A 14412-nucleotide genomic window follows, 5' to 3' on the forward strand; every position below is an offset into this window, starting at 1 on the left:
TTCCATAACAGGAGGGAGGTTTCAAAGGTAACACGTCAATAGCAAAGCAATGCCTCGCCAACAGCTTTTTGTTATTGTAGTCGACAAGGACAAAAAGAGGACAAGGCTGCCAGAAGATATTGCATATGGAACAGAAGATTTCCTGCCCTGGAAGAAGGCTAAGTTAGAGCCTCTCTTTATCTATAAATGATCTGTTGGTTAAACAGGATACCTCCCTTCTGAACATCTCAGCACCTCAACAAGAGAACTTCAAGTCTCTGCTATTTAGACATGTCATTTGTAAGTAAAAGAAATCAGGGAAGTAATAGGAGGAAAGCTAAGAATGAAAGGAATTCATCACTACTGCAAGTTTGTCCCTGAAGCAAGGCGAGTCCCTGCCCATCTGGCTATGCCAGCTTTTTTTTTTCCCCCTTACTAGACCCCATTTGGGATTTTGTTGGCATATTTGCTTGGGTGTCTATCTCCTCTGTAGTTCCTGAGGTCAGGATTGCAGTCTCTTTTTTAAAAAAATTTGTATCTATAGTGCCTGGCAAAGAAAAGAAGCTCCATCAATATTTACCAGTTGCTGGTGGCAATGGTAGTGGTAGTTGTATAGAAGTGGGGAGGGATAGAAGTATAGCTAAGTGATGGGACATTCTATTTCTACACCTTGTTTAACTGTGGAGGTCTCTGGGATTAGCCAGGCTAGCCAAGATTGGGACGTTTGGTGTCTTCTTCAAGAGAGGCAGAATGAGCCTAATGGTTTCGAACATGGGCTCTGGAGCCAGACAAGCCAGATTAGAATCCCGACTCTACTCCAAGCAGTGTGAACTTTGGCAAGTTACTTACCTTATCTGTGTCTCTGTGAGGATGAAACAAGTTCATTAGAATGATGCCTGGTACCCCAGAGGAACTATTAAGGTTCAATTGACTCTGTTTCTAGTATTACTGCTCAATTTAGGAAGAAAAAACGTGCAGATGAGGAGAGCCTTTTGCTTCAAATTTTGAGTTTCACATTTAACCTTGCAGTTTTATCCCTGGGGAGCTTCTGTTGGATGGAAGATGAATCTGGTATCTAAGCTTCTCCTTAGAGCTGTCCTTTAGACCAGTGCCAATCCCTAGGAGTGCTTCTGATTTCCTGCTTATCTCCTACGAATGTAGGAGTTAAGTCAATTCAAAAGAAAAGATAAGTGGTCCAAACAAATCCATACTGTAATCCACTGTTCATGGGGCAATTCATTTGCCCTTGAATTATTATTATCTCCCTTACCAGATGTGCTTGACACTTCTGATCTTGAGCCATGCTGGGCACCATGGCAAATTTGGATATTTGGTATCAAATATCAAAATATTTCATAGTTTTTCCTTGATGCTTTTGAAGACACCTCCTCCATAACCACGATCTCTGACCAACACCCAAAAGGCTGAGGGGAACTAAAGCCAAGTTAGGGAAACAATGTAAATGCCTGGCTGATTAACACATATGGATGTCCAGGGAGTTGCTGGGTCTTCTCACCTCTATCCTCACCTGCCGTGAGCACACAGTGCTCCACGGATATATTAAAATTTGAATCAGTAAGTGAGGAATTTTATGAAGTGCCCTCTTGAAGCCAATGGAATAATGTCATCCATAACCATAAACCAGCAGCTAAATATTACCGAAGCACAGGACTCGGACTCGCTTTCATTTAGACCACCTGAAGCAGGTTCTCTTGCAACTGCAAAACAAAAGAAGAGAGAGAAAGAAAGACCACCATTGTGATGGTTTCCAGATAGGCATAATCAAAAGGTTGAAAATGTCTACCAAGAATATTAAGTCATTATGACAGGTACCTTTTTCTAATTAAAATTGTATTCCCACTGCAGCTGCATCCTAATAAACTGAGAGGCATCAGCTACCTTATCTTTCATACCAGCTGTAAGTATGCTGATACACATATGTATACTATATTTGTATTATGTATAATATCTATATGCTATATGTATATATAAAGTATCGACCTTAAAAATTATTTCAAAGTCACACAATCATCTGAGTCACATAAGCACGTAGAAAAACAGATAAAGGTATGTTATGTAACTCACCTCCTATATCCAGATAAGTTTTCATTCAAACAAATACAATTATTTGATATTTTTACCTTGATGCTTTTGAAGATACCTCCTCCATAACCATGATCGGGAATGGTCTGTATTGTAGCAGTCAGGAAGTTCTTTTTTTTTTTTTTTTTTCCAAATAAACTGCTTATCTTAGAATAGTTTTAAAATTATAGAATTAATGTAATTAGTACAGTAATGGTACAGAGAGCTCCCTACCTAATACTGAGTTTCCCCTATTGTTAACATATTACATTAATATGGTACCTTTGTCACGACCAATGAATCAGTATTGATACATTATTTCCTCAGTTTTTTCCTAATGTCTTTTTTCTCTTTTCTTTTTTGAGATGGAATCTCACTCTGTTGCCCAGACTGGAGTGCAGTGGCATGATCTTGGCTCACTGCAGCCTCCACCTCCTGGGTTTAAGTGATTCTTCTGCCTCAGTCTCCCAAGTAGCTGGGATTACAGGTGCCCACCAACACACTCAGCTAATTTTTGTATTTTTAGCAGAGATAGAGTTTCACCATCTTGGCCAGGTTGGCTTCGAACTCCTTACCTCAAGTGATCTGCTTGCCTCAGCTTCCTAAAGTGCTGGGATTACAGGGGTGAGTCACCACGCCCAGCCCCTAATGTGCTTTTTCTACTCCAGGATCCCATCCAGGATACCACATTGCATTTAGTAGTCATGTCTCCTTAGGGCCCTCTTAACTGTGGCAGTTTCTTGGACTTTCCTTGGCTTTGCTGACCTTGATAGTTCTGAGGATTACTGGTCAGATATGTTGTAGAATGTCCTTCTGTTGGGATTTGTCTGATGTTTTTCTCATGATTAGACTGGGTTAATGCATTTGATGGGAGGGAGACCACAGAGGCCAAGTGCCATTCTCATCATATCATAACAAGGGTGCACACTATCAATTACTTGCCAATGTTAGGGAGTTGTTTTTAAGGTCAAAAGTAAATTCCTTTTGTTAAAGCAGTGGTTCTCAAAGTGTGGTTCCCCAGATCAGCAGTGTCAGCACCACCTGGAACTTGTTAAAAATGCAAATTCTTGGCTTTGTCACAGGCCTACTAAATCAGAAACTCTGGGGGTGGAGCCCAGCGATCTGTCTGAACAAGTCTAGGTGATTCTGATGCACCTGGAGTTTAAGAACTGCCGTGTTGGTTGTCTAACATGTTTGGCTTCGATGTATAAAAAGAATTCTCCTCAGTGCCCATCTATTAAGCCAGTGGTTCTCAACTCTGCTGCATTTCATGAATACCCATACCCGGGCATATATCCCCAGAGACTGATATCACTGGTTTGGGAGGGTGTCTTACTGAAAAGTTCCCAGGTGGTTCCAAGCCTAGACAGGGTTAAGGGCCCTCAGCTAACAGAAGTCTCCCTCTTCTACTCATGCTTTCCACCCTTCTAAGCTCTCCTTCCTTTCCCCCTTGGCCTTTGGAAGAATGGATCAATCAGTAGCCTGGTTTCTTAGAAAACATCAGAGAAGATTTAATGCTATAGAACTTCAGGTTGGTAATAGCCATAAAGGTCAACTAGTTATGTGGTTTTAAAAGTTTTTTTTTCAGCAGACGCTTTCTTCAAAGAAAATCTTTATGGGGAAACCCAACCCAATACAGAAAAAGAGAGAAAACTGAGTGGCTCTGAGTGAAGGGGAAGGGACTTGAGGTTGCTTCCGGTCCTCCTGTCACTATCTAGCCGTCACTGGGCTAGTTCAGCCTTCCCAGTCAATGGTTGTCCACCTTCTCCTTGATCATCTCCCGCATCAGGGGCTTCTCCACTTACCACGCCACTTCCATTTCAGTACCAAGCATCAAAGCTTTCTTTCCTTTGAGCCCCAATTGGCTTCCCATTGATTATCACTTCCTATCACTAATACTAGTTCCTTTCCTGGTGCTAAAGAAGAGAGATAGAGAGTCTTTCCCATAAAAAGCTTCTTTTTATATCATAATTTAGGCACCCTGCTCCCTAAACAGTGGTTCTCAACTGGATTGTGCACTAGAATCAACCAACGCACTTTCAAAAGTCTCACTGCCCAGGACACATCCCAAATCAATCTGGCAGTGTCTCTTCACATGGACCCAGGCAGACAAGAACCACATACAGCGTGGCTGGGGACCAAGCACCTTTGTCAGAGCCTCTCCCCTCACCCCCAGGCCAACAGGGACACCCTCTTTCCTAATAATTGACACTATTCTGAATCTCCTCATCAATCCATCTACTCCCTTTAGAGAATGCTCCATTATCCGGATCAAAAAATAAGTCATAATGGCACAATTTTCACAAATAGTTTTTATAGAATGAAGGCAAAAAGTTTAAGCACTGGGTTGATATAACACCAAATTCTTTCTTTCTCAAGTTAATTAGAATAAAAGGATACCTATTTGCTTTGTGACTCAACAATCCAACTTCTACTCCAATGTCCCCCTTCCCCTATACTGGAGAGATTGTTCAAATGCTCCTACCTTTCCCGGAGCAGAAGCGTCTCACAGCTAGTATCCCTGCCTTGCCCTTATTAAATGAGAGATAAATGATGTGATCGGTTTTTTGCGACTGCCTTAAGCAACTCCACCCAGACGGCCCAGCTGTTTGTTTGGTGAAGATTTCTCTCTCCTCTTCTGCCCCCTCTTTCTGACCCATTAGTCAGAAAATAACTGGGCTGTGCAAATGTAGGTTGCGTAGGTTGTCAGGTTCACCAGCCTCCAAATGGCCTGTCCCGAATCCTCTTAACCAGTATTTCCAGAATGAAGTTAAGATCATGCAGGCCATTAGCCAAGGAGTTTAGCTAGAGAGGGCGGGGTGAAGCACAATCCATGCTTTGAAGTATCTCAAACACTCACCGGCCAATGACAATTACTTGTCTCCACTAGGCTGAAGAACATATTTCAGTTGTTCCTATCTCCACTGAAAAACTTGCCTCCTCTATATGACATGACTCATAGTCATTAAGTCCAATGTGGAGCGCAAAGAGATTGATATTTTCCTAACCATTGTATTCTAAGTCTCAGTCAACTCAACCAACTGCACCAAGTTGCAGTACATTGCTGAGGTAAACATGGAATTGTGCTGAGAGTTTTGTCTTAAACTCATGCCATCCATCTTCAGTTGGACCCTCGATTCTCTCTTATAATCATTTTACTTTTCCTTACTAAACTTGATACTCTATGCCCCACAATAGTGTTTCAGAACTTCCTTCCAAAATTTCAGTTTTCTCATCTTTAAAATAAGGATAATCATAGCATCTACTTAGTAAGACTGTTCTCAGTACCTAATACATGCTGTTACTATTATTATATCTTATTATCTATGCTAATATTATATGACATGAATAATGAAATAATGAAATAATATTTTCTACTCATCTCAAAGTTAAGAAACTTTTTTAGTGTCAGCTATATGCTGGTTATTCTGTTAACATGACACTTTGACATACAGCCCCTAAGATCCCAACTCCCTTCCACTCTCTTTCCCTCATCTTGTTGGCCTTCTTTCTTGCTAAGATCAAGGCAAGTCCATGGAAGCCCCTCAATGTTCCCCTGCATCTCAGAATTTCTCCATGCCATCAAAGTTCCTGTTTTTCTTTCCTATTCTCTCTGAAAACCATCTCTGCTCTACTCCACAACCCTGGCCCTTCCCACACTAAGTATGGTGCCCCAGGGAGGATTTCCCCTTCAGCTCCACCTACGAGCTCTCAGCATGCAGCCCACAAAGTTTAAAATTGGGTCCTTACTCTTGAAAAAATGAAAACAGAGTCGAGGTGCCAAAAAAAAGAAAAGAAAAAAAAAGAAAACCTACAAGATAGCTCATAACAAGTGCCAACTGAGTCACTCAGAAAAAAAGAAAAAAAAAGAGAGAAATGCCACTACCTTCAGCAAAAGGGAACCATTGAACTCCAGTTGAAACAATACTATTCCCCAGAGGGAAAAAAAGTTAACTCCAAAAATTTTGTCATCATATTAATAACATTTTAACATCTCATCATTTTTATAAGGCAGTTTCACAAAATTATTTCGTTTAAACCACTTAGAGAGGTAGATTAAGGAATATTCTGCCCATTTTACAAATGAAGAAACTGAGATGCAGAGAAGGTTTAGGAGAATTCCCAATGTGGGCAGCTAGTAAGTTGTAGAGCCAGGACTTCAATGTGGGTCTTGGGAGCCCCTCTCCCCTGCCCTTTCTTGTAGGCCACATTGACTTTCTGCTGGAGGACATCACCATTTGTTCATCTACCATGATGCTGGAAACTTAGCATTATGTTTTTACATCTGCCCATTACAACTCTAGGCGGTCAGTCTAATTACCTGCATTTTAGAGGTAAGGATGACTTTGTGAGGAGGGGGAGTGGAAGGAGGGAGTCTGTTAAGTAAGTAGCCCAAATCCTACTGCTAAAAACCTCTAAAGTTGGCATATAAATTCAGGGCTCATGAACCTGAATTTTATTTATTATTTGTAAGAAATTGTATTTCTTACAAAATAAGGATTTTTTTTTTTTTTTTTTTTTTGCCTGTGAGAGCAAAAGATAACACACACACACACACACACACAAAATGAAAGCTAAGTCTAAAACAGGTGATTGTGACAGCAGGAAAAAAAAATATATATATATATATTTATATATACACTCACGGTTCGGCAACTTGTCAGCCAAGCCTGGGCCATAAAACAGGATAAAAAAGGTTTGGTTAATAGCCAAAATTACTCAGCTATTCTCATAAATGCTAATTATTAAGTTATTTATGAAAGGAAAAGGATTTTCATTTGATTGTCCCCTGGCTTTTGTTGCTCTCTAAGATAACATAAATTTCCCTTCCAGGACCCCTTCAATGATTAAGGTGCATAGCTGTGATCTATAAGCCTATGCAGACCTATCATCCACATAGATCAGCTCTGACAAATGATTTGATGGCTTATGTTTTTTCAGATAAATTCAATTTTTTGTATTTCATTGGAATGTAGATACCTATAAAAAGTACCTTAAGTAATCTGAATCTTGAGATGTTAGAAACATTTCTTCAGAAAAAAAAAAAAAAATACCCACCAAGGAAGTTATAAACCAACTTAAAGAATAGGTGTTCAACAAAATTAATAAAACTAAAAATACTTAACATAATACAGGAAAGTTTATGGTAGGGACTTGATATGGCAATCTCTTTGGAATTTTAAGTATAAAATGTTTCAGTGGGTTGATTGTCAAAATTCTAAAGCATGACAATAATTTTTTACTGGGTACAATGTACTTTTATGAGGATTTCTTCCTTTTCTCCCCCCTTTTTATGTTCAGTCAGACCTGGTTGATGACTATGACTCAGATGATAGACGGACTACTTGTGGTTTGAAGGGTGTTGCTTCAGAATTCTAATCTCTTTTGTCATGGACCATCCCTGGGGATTCCAAAGTATTACTAGCCTTAAAGGAACTCCCCCTCCTCAATAAACCACAGCTCCCAACAAGAAGTGAGCAACTTCTGATAGTGAAAATGGGACATTTTAAAAGAATTAACTAATAGTAAAACCAAGTCAAGAAAACACTCTCTGAAATGCGTTATTTACCATATTAGGAAAAGATGCATGAAGAGAGACAAAAGTTTTACAAGCAGTAAACTGGATTAATTCTGTGAAAAACTTGCTAGCCAAACACTTGTTATTATTGCTTTTCACCAATGTATTGGAGGAGTGGAAAGAGAATAAATTATAACTCACCTAAGAACCAATTACCTCACTTTTGTGACTCATACCTAGAGAAAACAATTATTCCTAGGAATCCCTTAATCAAATTTAAGTCCAACAAACATCTATGTGTATCTACTGTGTGACACTCTATGTTGACAAGTACTGGGGAGTAAAGCCAGGTCTTTCCCTTCAAGAAGTTTACTATTCGGTGGAGGAGTTCCTACTAAATTCACAAACCTTTTAGCACTAATCAGAGTTGTTATGTATTACTACCTGCTAGTGCTTAGCTCTGTCCTCAAAATAAATAAATGAGAGAGGATCCAGGGGCACATGAAGGCCTCCCACAATTCAAGTTCAATAGACTTCCTTACCACAGGCTTCCATTTGTAGTGTTATATTTATTTTCTCTTAATCCGTTGCGAGTAGAGGCATGTATTCATTTATTAATGATGTTACAAATACAAATTACTTATTTGCAACCCAGAAACTTAAATTTCAAAAAGTAAGCGACTGATTGGATCAAAAAAGGGCCTAAAAATGAAAAGGGTGCTGGTCAGAATATCGGCAGAGGCTAAAGTTACAGCTCATTCAAACCAAAGATTTCCAAGATGCTGCCTTAGCACACTGAATGCACAGAGTGAAAATAGTGTTGGAGTTTGCAGAAACAGTTTTTTAAGAAAAGGCATTATCATATATAAAATACTCAAATTTTCCTTCAAAATTCCCAAGTGGAAAAGAATTGGGGACTTTTTAAAGAGATGTAATGATTCGGCTTTATTATCCAACATTATTCAATTGCTATTTGACTTAGTATGTTTTGTGTTATTATAAAGGCATACCTGAGACTCAGTAATTTATTTTTAAAAGAGATTTATTTAGCTCACGTTCTGCAGGCTGTACAAGAAGCAAGGTGCCAGCATCTGCTCAGCTTCTGGTGAGGGCTTGTGTGCTGTGTCAAAATATGGTGGAAAAGATTAAAGGGCAAGTAGATACATGCAAAGAGGGTCAAAACCGAAGGGGTGTCCTGACTTTATAATAGTCCTGCCCCTCAGGAACTAATCCGTTCCCCACAGAACCAATCCAGTCTCAGGAGAGCAAGAGTTCACTCAATTCCTTGAAAACAGAACTGATATGGTTTGACTGTGTCCCCACCCAAATCTCGTCTTGAATTGTAGCTCCCATAATTCTCACATGTCGTAGGAGGGACCCGGTGGGAGGCAACTGAATCATGGGAGTGGGTCTTTCCTGTGCTGTTCTTGTGATAGTGAATAAGTCTCATGAGATCTGATAGCTTTATAAAGAGAAGTTCCCCTGCACATGCCCTCTTGCCTGCCACATGTAAGACCTGACTTTGTTCCTCATTTACCTTCTGCCAGGATTGTGAGGCCTCTCTAGCTATGTGGGACTGTGAGCGAATTAAACCTCTTTCCTTTATAAATTACCCAGTCTCAAGTATGTCTTTTTTTTTTTTTTTTGAGATAGAGTCTCACTCTTGTTGTCCAGGCTGGAGTGCAATGGCATAATCTCAGTTCACCGCAACCTCTGCCTCCCAGGTTCAAGCAATTCTCCTGCCTTGGCCTCCCAAGTAGCTAGGATTACAGGCATGTGCCACAACACTCGGCTAATTTTTCCTATTTTTAGTAGAGATGGGGTTTCTCCCTGTTAGTCAGGCTGGTCTCAAACTCCTGACCTCAGGTGATCTGCCTGCCTCGGCCTCCCAAAGTGTTGGGATTATAGGCATAAGCCACCGCACCTGGCTTTGGGTATATCTTTATTCGCAGCATAAGAATGGACTAATACAAGAACCAAGCCATTCACAAGGGGTCTACCCCATGACATAAGCTCCTCCCACGAGGCCCCACCTCTCAACACCACCACTTTGGGAATCAAATTTCAACATGAGATTTGATAGGGACAAACAAACCATATCCAAACTACAGCAGGGTTTAAAAAGCAAGCAAACAAAACAACAGAAACACACACACACACACACACACACACACCCCATGCCTGATTATGCAGCTAGGTAAAATACTCAAATCAGCAATGAAAGTTTACAAATTTGTAAATTGCATCAAGTAGTAGCCTGTAGAGTCTGGGACTACATTTTGTATTTCCTTTAACTCCCTACACAATGATGAGCAATCTTATTCCCATCATAGACATTCACATTTAGTGAATATGCTAGAAGGGAGGGAGGGAGGGAGGGAGGGAAGGAAGGAGGGAGGCAGGGAGGGAGGCAGGGAGGGAGGGAGGGAAGGAAGGTAGGAAGGAAGGAAGGAAGGAAGGAATGAAGGAAGGAAGGAAGGAAGGAAGGAGGGAAGGAAGGAGGGAGGGAGGGAGGGAGGGAGGGAAGGAAAGAAGGAAGGAAGGAAGGAAGGAAGGAAGGAGGGAAGGAAGGAGGGAGGGAGGGAGGGAGGGAGGGAAGGAAAGAAGGAAGGAAGGAAGGAAGGAAGGAAGGAAGGAAGGAAGGAAGGAAGGAAGGAAGGAAGGAAGGAAGGAAGGCAGGCTCTATAGGCACAGAGGTAGATGTGGGTATATGGGTGTGAGGATCACCTCCTGGTGATCACTTGTTATCAAGCAGGTTTAGGAAATACTGAACTAACTGATTCACATTGTTCTGTTCATAATATTTCATTTGCTTAATTAAGATCTTTTTACCATAGACATTTCCAGTGGTCCTTTCTTCAGTCCCAAACCCTATTACCCTACATTTTTTCCCTCTAGGAGTCTTATCTCCTCCCTTATACGATGGTGATGCAGCCATATCTGCCTGAATCTATAGACCATTTCCACCAAAGTTGTCATCATTGATAACTCTTCCATCAGTGTCCTCATGGTTCGGGTAATACATGATCAGGTCAAAACCTTTGAAACCTTGGAGAAAGGAAATAGTTTTATCAGGAAAAGCTGAGAAAACAAAAACAAAAACAAAAACAAAAATTTGAGGAAGTGAAAACATCTGAGGCCTGAAATCAGGGAATACGCCAAAGGAACAAAACCCTAAATCTCTTGTTTACTCTTCCTCCAGATGCACTTAGAAATTATTTGTAATTTCTACTTCAAAAAAACATTATTTTCTGCTTTGACCAAAGTTTTCAAGTTTCGTAGATGATATTTATGTATTTTTATCCTAACTGGCTGAGTATGTGAATGTGTTAATTCCACTACACCACATGAAGAAATTTACCTACTCATTCATTTTTCATTCATTCAACAATTTGCTAAATACCTACTCCATGGCAGTGTGCTATTGAACTAGTATAGTGTACAGACACTAACAAGAGATAATCTCTGTCCTTAAATAAATTATAGTTAATTGGAAAAATAGACACATAAGCAAATAACTATACGTTATGCTCCAATGTGACTATTACATTAAGATTTGTATATAAGATGTTATGAGAACATAGAAAAGCGTATCATGGTTATGCAGAAGGGTGACCTTTAGGGAGGAGATGACAATTTTTTTGCAGTTATCTATTGCTAAGGTAATTTTTAATTGCATAAATGAATATAATAACATTATTAAGGAGAACATTTTGTCAACACTTTGCACATTGACAGTTTTCCTTTTTCCATGTTTCCATTCAGCCTTTGTCCATAAGTATGTGCATATATACACGTGTGTTAGAAAGCTTAAATCATAACATCTGTAATTATGTTTCAAAAGCTTGCATACATTTGGCTATTTGAAAACCGAAATATGGTTTCCTGTAAAAATAAAACTATTAAAGGTTGTTAGCTTTCCCCAAACAGCCTATTTCATACACAACACTCTATTGCCATACTATTGTAGTTGTACAGTGAGAGAGTAATTGTATTGTAATTAGAAAAATATATTGGGTTTCTAATAAATTTCTCTAATAAGAAGGAAAACAATAAAATGATTTGAAAAGATTTTTTTTATGTATTCCAGATGTTCTTCCTTGAGGTATGAATTAGTAGCCATAGCTCGGTAAAGGAAGGATGTCAACCAGATGCTAGTGGATGGGTAGTTCTCTTTCCCTTTGATAGAATTCTAGTTAGGGGATGTGGACCTCCAAACTTTAGAGCTAGTGGCAGACAGTGGCATGCACAGCTCATTTTCTAATTTGGAGAGGAAGGTTGTCTCTGGAATGGGGGAGAGATGAGCATATATGGATCTAGGTCATCCTCTGGTTGACTGGGAAATCATCATCCTGAAAATGTACAGCATGTATACAGCAGAGTGGGAAGAGAAAAAGAAAAGCAAGTGATCAGGTTCACAGTCCAGATGGTTGGCTGTTTGCCTGGGAATTCAACACCCAGAACAGGAAAAAGTAAAGTGACTGACTGCCAGAAGTCCTCCATACACTGGAACTGGGCCCTGGACCCTGGAATCTATGGATGTTGGGAAACAGGAACCCTAATAGCAAATTAGCTAAATGCAAATCATCATTACTGTGGTTCCTTCCAGACATCTGAAGAACATCTTGCATCGAGGCCTCATTTCAGTGAATTAAGCATATCTTAAGAAACTTGAGTCGTGCTATGGAATAGTTGCAAATTAATGTTTCCAATTCAGGGTGCATCTATAGATATGTACTTTGAGCTCAATGTTTTTAAAACTAGAAGCAGATGACCTCTGGTACACTTTATTTTTTATTTTTTATTTATTTTTTTTTTTACTTTTCCATAAGTTATTGGGGTACAGTGGATATTTAGTTACATGAGTAAGTTCTTTAGTGGTGATTTGTGAGATTCCGGTGCACCCGTTACCCGAGCAGTAAACACTGCACCATATTTTATCCCTCGCCTGCCTCCCACTCTTCCCCTCAAGTCCCCAAAGTCCATTGTATCATTCTTATGTCTTTGCATCCTCATAGCTTAGCTCCCACATATCAGTGAGAACATATAATATTTGGTTTTCCATTCTTGAGTTACTTCACTTAGAATAATAGTCTCTAATCTCACCCAGGTCACTGCAAATGCTGTTAATTCATTCCTTTTTATAGTTGAGTAGTATTCTATTATACATATATACCACAGTTTGTTTTTCCACTCATGGACTGATGGGCATTTGGGTTGGTTCCACGATTTTGCAATTGTGAATTGTACTGCCATAAACATGTGTGTGCAAGTATTTTTTTTTGAATAATGACTTATTTTCCTCTGGGTAGAGACCCAGTAGTGGGATTGCTGGATCAAATGGTAGTTCTACTTTTAGTTCTTAAATTTTATTTAAGAACTTAAATTATTCATGAGGAATTTCCACACTGTTTTCTGTAATGGTTGTACTAGTTTACATTCCCACCAGCAGTGTAGAAGTGTTCCCTGATCACTGCATCCACACCAACATCTACTGTTTTTTTTATTTTTTGATTATGGCCATTCTTGCAGGAGTAAGGTGCTATCGCATTGTGGTTTTGATTTGCATTTCCCTGATCATTAGTGATGTTGAGCATGTTTTCATATGTTTCTGGGCCATTTGTATTTCTTCTTTGGAGAATTGTCTGTTCATGTCCTTAGCCCATTTTTTGATAGGGTTGTTTGTTTGTTTTTTCTTGCTGATTTGTTTGACTGTTGTAATTTCTGGATATTAGTCCTTTGTCAGAGGTATAGATTGTGATGATTTTCTCCCACTCTGTGGGTTATCTGTTTAATCTGCTGATTGCTCCTTTTGCAGTACAAAAGCTCTTTACTTTAATTAGGTCCCAGCTATTTATCTTTGCTTTTATTGTATTTGCTTTTACGTTCTTGGTCATGAAATCTGTGCCTAAGCCAATGTCTAGAAGGGTTTTTCCAATGTTATATTCTAGAATTTTTACAGTTTTAGGTCTTAGGTTTAAGCTCTTAATCCATCTCAAGTTGATTTTTGTATAAGGTGAGAGATGAGGATCCAGTTTCATTCTTCTACATGTGGGTAGCCAATTATCCCAGCACCATTTGTTGAAAAGGGTGTCCTTTCCCCACTTTATGTTTTTGTTTGCTTTGTCAAAGATCAGTTGGCTGTAAGTATTTGGGTTTATTTCTGGGTTCCCTATTCTGTTCCATTGGTCTATGTGCCTATTTTTATACCAGTGCCACACTATTTTGGTGACTATGGCTTTATAGTATAGTTTGAGATTAGGTAGTGTGATGCCTTCAGGTTTGTTCTTTTTGCTTAGTCTTGCTTTGGCTATGCGGACTTTTTTTTTTTTTTTTTTTTTTTTTTGGTTCCATATGAATTTTAAAACTCTTTTTTTCTAACTGTGAAGAATAATGGTGGTATTTTGATGGGGATTGCATTGAATTTGTAGATTGATTTTGGCACTATGGTCATTTTCACAACATTGATTCTACTCATCCATGAGCGTGGGATGTGTTTCCATTTGCTGATGTTGTCTATGATTTCTTTCAGCAGTGTTTTGTAGTATTCCTTGTAGAGGTCTTTCAACTCCTTTGTTAGGTATATTCATGAGTATTTATTTTTGGCAGTTATTGTAAAAGGGGTTGAGTTTTTTATTTGATTCCCCAGTTAGTAGCTATTGGTGTATAGAAGAGCTACTGATTTGTGTACATTAATCTTTTATCTGGAAACTTTGATGAATTATTTTATCAGTTCTAGGAGCTCTCTGGAGGAGTCCTTAGGGTTTTCAAGGTAAACGATCATATCATCAGCAAACAAAGACAGTTTGACTTTCTTTTTACCATTTGGATGC

The 14412-nt window shown here is 39.2% G+C and overlaps 1 long non-coding RNA gene across 3 annotated transcripts in view; it reads right to left on the minus strand.

The window, feature by feature from the left end:
* Nucleotides 1-14412, minus strand: part of LOC107129420 (uncharacterized) — a 57473-nt gene that overhangs the window by 14833 nt on the left and 28228 nt on the right. For all 3 annotated transcript variants that reach the window (XR_010586264.2, XR_010586263.2, XR_012433486.1), the window contains exon 2: nucleotides 1639-1697. This is a non-coding gene — a long non-coding RNA (uncharacterized lncRNA). The remainder of the gene's footprint in view (nucleotides 1-1638; nucleotides 1698-14412) is intronic.

The sequence above is a fragment of the Macaca fascicularis genome, chromosome 4 (assembly GCF_037993035.2).
Source record: "Macaca fascicularis isolate 582-1 chromosome 4, T2T-MFA8v1.1".
NCBI classification, from domain to species: Eukaryota; Metazoa; Chordata; class Mammalia; order Primates; family Cercopithecidae; genus Macaca; species Macaca fascicularis.